Source organism: Meleagris gallopavo, chromosome 5, assembly GCF_000146605.3.
Source record: "Meleagris gallopavo isolate NT-WF06-2002-E0010 breed Aviagen turkey brand Nicholas breeding stock chromosome 5, Turkey_5.1, whole genome shotgun sequence".
NCBI lineage: Eukaryota > Metazoa > Chordata > Aves > Galliformes > Phasianidae > Meleagris > Meleagris gallopavo.
Window position 1 is genome coordinate 20,339,794 of NC_015015.2, and position 6,626 is coordinate 20,346,419.

At 39.9% G+C, this 6,626-nt stretch overlaps 1 long non-coding RNA gene across 1 annotated transcript; it reads right to left on the bottom strand.

Annotated features, from left to right (window-relative positions):
• Positions 1-1,765: 1,765 nt before the first annotated feature.
• LOC109367979 lies at positions 1,766-5,388 on the bottom strand. Its single transcript, XR_004159886.1, has 3 exons — positions 5,236-5,388; positions 2,338-2,410; positions 1,766-1,896 (listed from the first exon to the last, which is right to left on the bottom strand). It is a non-coding gene; the product is annotated as an uncharacterized LOC109367979 (long non-coding RNA).
• Positions 5,389-6,626: the final 1,238 nt, after the last annotated feature.

The window sequence follows — 6,626 nt, forward strand, 5'->3', positions numbered from 1 at the left end:
AAAGACTTCAGGGTTGCTAGTAAGAAAATATTACCAAGACTTTGGAAAGCTTCTTAGACCTCTGATTCAACTGATGGTGACTGGTCTTTGAAAGATGATAGAGCAATCAGAGCAGTGGAAAATTCATACCAAAATCTGCACGCTTGCTGATAGTTAGGAAACAGTAATTGCTATGCGTTGTTGCTATGCGTTGCAAATTTCCCTTGTTCTCTTTGATGCTTTCGGTATCTCTCATTCACCACCCTACTCCTCAGCATAGCCTAGTTCAAGTCCCAGTGAAAGGGAAAGTCTTCTCATTTAATCTTTGTTTTGCATGTGCTGAGAGAGGGAAGCCACAAGATTTTGAACTGTTTTGATTTGTTTGCATTTCTCTGAAACCAAGAAGGATGGAGGAGGTCAAACTTCAGTACATTTATCTTACCTATTCAAGCCTACTAATAAATTCAAACCCGTAATTCACTATTCTCCTTTGATCAGATCAGTCTAACAGAGGCAAAAACTTTTCTTAGTCCCATTCTCTAAGGGCAGCATGACATATAATAGGAAGTGCTGTTAGAATAGTTGCTGACTTGTTTGTATGTTCCTCTTGACCAGTTCTGCTCTCACATTTCACAAATGGGCTCTGAGACCCATCTCCAGGCTGCATTCTGATTCCTGTTTTCTACAGGGAACATGGAAAAGGGATCCATTGGGTTGCACATGAGAGGGAGGAGGGGACGCTGTAGGAATAAAAGCCAAAATTTACTTTGATGACACGTAGCTGAGGACTGCACTGGGTAAGACCACAGTAGGTTGCTTTCCTGTGCAGCCTCCTGCTGGGAACTCACTTCAGCAGAAAAAGGCTGGACTAGATGATCCCCAGAAGCCTCTTCCAGCCCTTACAATTCTATGGGAGGTAAGAGGATGGGCAGAGGCCTGGGCAGATTGCGTAATGATAGCAGAGCTAAACAGAATTTGCATAGGACAGAGATCAGAGGACTGTGCAGGACAGCAGACAGGACAGGGCTGCAGATCCATGACCCTCCCCTGCCCAATACTCATAACCCCATGTTTGACGGTGATATTGGGCCACAGCCCATAAGCTGTTTTTAGAGAAATGAATCAAAGAATCATAGAATGGCCTGGGCTGAAAAGGACCTCGAAGGTCATCTCGTTTCAACCCCCCTACCATGGGCAGGGTTGCCAACCGCTAGACCAGCCTGCTCAGAGCCACATCCAGCCTAGCCTTGAATGCCTCCAGGGATGGGGCATCCACAACCTCTTTGGGCAACATGTTCCAGTGCATCACCGCTCTCTGTGTGAAAAACTTCCTCCTAATATCTAACCTAAATCTCCCGTCTCAGTTTAAAACCTTTCCCCCTTGTCCTATTACTATCCACCCTTGTAAACAGCCATTCCCCCTTCTGTTTATATGCTCTACAATGAGGCCTCCCCAGAGCCTTCTCTTCTCTAAGCTAAACTAGCCCAGTTCCCTCAACCTTTCTTCATAGGAGAAATGAAAACTCAAATAGATACAGAAGTGTTTTTAGGTAGGTGTTAGGTAGAAAAATAACATACATATAAAGCTTTCAGCTACTCCATGGCTAAAATGAAAATAAATGTTTCCAGAGAGTCAGGAACTTGGTGGCTGAGGTCTCTAACATCAGTACAACCTCCTCCTATATATTCCTGCAGTGTGCACCTGGTACCAGAGACACACAGAAGGTGAAAACATCCCTTGTAGAAAGTTTCAGCTCATGAGAACAGATATGGGTCTTACCTTCACTTCACTTTGTATCATGAAGTGAAAAGTTTCATTCCAGACAGGGTTCCTGCAGTTGGATACAGTTCTTGTACGGGCTTCCTGGTGCGAAGCTGTTGGCAGCCACAGCCTCACGTAGCAGTCAGTTTGGCTCACTGGGTTAACAGAAAGCTGTGTGACTATCACAGCAGTACTTCTTTTATTAATCGCTTTTGCCCAACCAGGTAGGAAAAAACCCAACCTCTGAGAATTTCTAAATACTTCACCAGACCCAAAAGTAAACATTCTGAGTTCATAGCTCTTTACGTAGATGTATGTAAATTTAAAAAAAAAAAAGCCTACTTCATACTACTAATACTACATGGGCAACAAACATCAAAATACAGAATTTGAACAGAAGTTGCTGGCTCTTCTAAATTTTTTTTACTTTTAAATATTTGCCAAGTTCCAATCAAGTGCATGTCGTACTTCACCTCCTGAAATTTCACTTTTCAAGAAAAAGAATAAAATTCTGGGGTCTTTTTTACCCAGGAGCATTAAGCTGACTGGCAGCAATTCCAGTGCTGAGATACAAACATGCCAGCAGTGGTACTTACACAGGTCTGCTTTGCGGAGATTCCTCATACCTATAATTTTTACAGTAAGCCAACACAACTGAGGTATTTCTGGCTGCAAAATAAAAGAAAAAAAACATGTTAGCAAAGGACTCAGATGTGATTAACACAACTCATCTTATAGCAAAGCAAAGGAGAAGGCATCTAGAAAATTAGTAATTATACACTATTCTCATGAATATGTTTTCATTGTAATTATTTCCACTCAGAAATTGGTTCTTGTGAATAGACACCATAACCTGTTAGATTGCAGTTTATGCACCAGTTGTGAGTAAGGTTAAGTTTTGAGTTGGGTGAGGGAGGTATTATTTTTTGTTTGGATTTGTTGTCTGGGTTTTTGTTTGCATGGCTTTTGTTGTTGTTGTTTTAATATTAAAGGTTTTAAAGGTTAATTTTTAACACGGAGTAGTAAGAAAAACAAAATTGTTTTCACTAAAAGCCATTACATATTTATCCCTATTATAATCCATCTACCTCCAAACGGTAGGGTTTGCTTCTCAGCTTTCAGGCCAAAAGAGCCCAAAAGATTACAGCACAGCAGTTTCCAACCTGTTGGCCTGGAGGCCATGGGATTCCGTTCTTCCTCAGGCAGGGATTACACCCATCAGCCACATAACATTACTGAGCAACAGGACAGATCCACTCCTTTATAAAATGTCCCACTCAGGATATCATTTTACTGGCCAATCTGGCTGCATAATTCATAACACTTTAATGTCTTTGGTTATACCAAATTACATAACTCTAAAAAAATACATAAAAAATAAAAGAGGAAGAGAAAGATTCCAAAAGTGGACATCCCAGCATGGGACTCCAGAGCTCTTCCAAGTAAGAGTAAGCTCTTCCTGGCAGAAGGAAGGCTGAAATCAGAGGCTTTGCGTAAGTACTCTTTCATTTCACATGAAGGTCCAGCTCACTACAAAGTGCCTCTTGTGTTTCAGTGCAAGGGTGATATGCTGTAAGGCAGAAGAGGCTGCAGGGTTTTTTTTGGCTCTTTGCGACATTGACAAAGATAGCTCATCATCCACAGGTAAGATCTGCATTGATTGAAATGAAACCACATTACTATGGCATAAAGTCATAAAATAAGAGCTGAAAGAAAAACAGAACTGAAGAAAGAGTAAGTGACAAAACCTATAAACAATTTAAAATAGTGGAAGGCTGCAAATATAAACTGAATTATAGACGTGATATGATGGGAGTGGAAAAATATTGTAAAATGGACCGTATGTCAGATTAGGCAATTAAACACAAAGGAGCAAGAGTAGAAGTTATAATTTCATATGAATATACAGAAGGAAAAAAAGCATAGATATTATTTACAATGCCCTAGCTTACTTAGGACTTTCAGAAAATAAATTACTATACAAATACATTCATATTGAAAAACAATAGGTTGACCTGATTGTTTCACCATGGAGAAGCACTGAGGTATAACAGTATACTGATATCCCATATCATAGGGCAGACACAGCAGCATCTTTGAAGGCTGCGTGACCCAAACGTTTTTTGTTTTCTCCCTTCCACACCCTAACACAGCTATGAACAACCCTATACTTGGTTACAGGATAAACAAGATAATCCCGAAGAACATCAAAAGTAAAATATAGAAGCAGTAACTCCATTATTTAAATTGAAAGTAGTAATTAAATCATCTTAGTATCATGATTTCTAATAAATTGTCTCCCGAGAATCTCCTTGGTATACCTCTTACTTTGATATGTGAGTCTCTTGACAGGAGCAGATTAACCATCTAAAAAACTGTGTCACCATCCTAGATGATGCTTAGAGCCCAGTGGTTTTCTCTCAGAACTGTGATTTGACCAAAACCTGCTGGTTTGGAAGAAACCCATCAATCTCAATAGAGATTTTGACAGCAATGTTTCTAAAGTGGAGATGGAAAAAGTGACAGGAGCAGGTGATCAGAATTTCAGAAAGCACAAATTTTCATCCTACATACAGATGACTGATTTTTAATTCTTAGCTTTAGGAATAGGAAGCACACAGAGCCCATATTTTAGGGAAAGCTTATTTGTGAGACAATTGGAGGACTAAGAAAATATTCAAACATAAAAGCCAATATTATTCCATAGTGCTGGCCAGTAATGAATTCACTGCTTTCCCAGATTGTAAAATCATCTGAGTTGGAAGAGACCTTTAAAGGCCATCTAGTTCTACTCCCCTGCAATGCACAGAGACACCTACAGCTAGAGCAGGGTGCTCAGAGCCTTGTCAACTTGGTCTAATTGTAGATCTAGCTTCATAATTCTACGTTGACTACAGAAAGGGAGCAGATGCAGGAAACTCTAATACTAAAAATATTATTTTTTTCCATTTAATATAATTTAAACCAGCCATTGCTCAGAAAAGTGGAATAACTTGTTACATGCCACATTCAAGCACATTCCAACAGCTTTTAATAATTCAATTTCATAAAAACTCGGGTTCCAAATTATTTTCAGAAGCAGATACTGAATAATATATTGCATCTGCTGATCCATCTCCATGAAGCAAAGGAAAAATTATATGAAGGCATCTTTGGGTTCTGTGAGGTATGATTAACATCATATACTGATGTAACCATAAAATCAAGACTAACATCCAGCTCTCCCAGTTCCTTGCCCAGAATCTAAACCACAAGTTCCTCATCTTCCTCACCTTCCCAACCGCCATGTCACTGCGCTCCCAGGGGAGCACAGTCGCAGAAGAAACAAATTTCCTTAACTAACCTCTAAAACATAACACCTTTCATAACAACAGCCAAGCTCAAGGAGAGATGGTGATAGATGCTGATGGAAGACTCTCTCTCAGTGTCACAGCTGCTATTTGTACCCTGCAGCCCCTTCCCTTGGAACCCAGATGCAGTCATTTACTCCATACCTCATCTTCAGCGCTGCATGGTCTTCCACGATTCCTCTTCCTGATCCCAATTTTCCTGTGTGGGTTTGCTTGGATGAACCGATCCTGGGGATGAGGAAATGAGAAGGACTATGATGAAAACCTCGTTTTTAGTTTCTACTGAGATCCACTAGAGTAGTAGCAGGAGGCCATCTCTCCTCCTTGAGATATACAGTACTACCTGTCCAGCGACATCTACTAGCTGCTCTGACTAATAATTCTGCCCACTACAAATGTATTTGGCACTTAAGGACCAAAATTCACCAAACGCTTTGCTTTTCAGGCATCTGAACTATGATAGCCAAACACATCATCCCATCCCATTGCTGATTTCCTCTTACCAGAGGTGAGTAGGCTGAGGATCCCATTATACCTCTACTTCATAAAAAGCAGAGGTGTGGTGGTCCAGCTGACAGCTGGCTCCAGGAACACACTATTCTCCAACCAGCAGAGTAGCAGGGAAGCAGAGCTGTATAAACTGACTCAGAGCTCCACCCCCCACTGATTTCAACAGCACAAATTATGCACTTGTTCTTTGCCAAATTAAGATTTCTTTTACTGCTGTAGTGAATTACGGAAAAGAAGGACACAGGTCAAACATTTATCTTGGGCTAATCCCAAAATAAAACAGCTCTGCATCACTGTGAATTTTGAAGAAGCACACACAAGAGGATATGGTGGGGCACTCACTGACTGAAGAACGCTTGAGAGAGCATTGCAACTATTCTCATCTAAGGAAGAGTTGTTCTCCCCTCATTCATGTTACATAAGAGATGCCACTGGCTAAACAGAACCAGGAGAAACTTCTGTTACCGAAATGTATTCCTTAGTGAATGCTCTACTTTCAATTAAACTGTGTTAACAACACATTTAAGCTTTAACACAAATAACTACATATGACGTTTGTTCAAAATATTGAAATGTTTGTGATTAAACTGTTACCTGATTTTACCTCTGTACTACAATAGCTTCACATTATTTTAATAGCACTCAATGCACAATAACAAATAAATGTACCTAACACTATCCATAAAATGAGCATTAAGTGTTCTTTAAATCACTAAATACTATTCAATAATAAAATTGCAGTTGAAATATTTTTAAGCCTCAAATTTCTTAAGCCAGATAGAGGGCTGCCTTTTGAAGCAGCAGGACTCACAGAACAATAAAAATCCTTTCATTAGAAGAGGCTGAAAGTCAATCTGTCCTATCCCAATGATACTATGGAGGAGAGCTGCCTTACATAAGGAATCAAAAAAAAGGTCATTCTTATTCTTCTTTTTAATAGACTGGCACTGAGTCTACCTCAGACTCTAGCGACATTTACACAAAGTGTGATGAGTTCTTAGCTACAGCTGAGTTTGGTGTTTTTT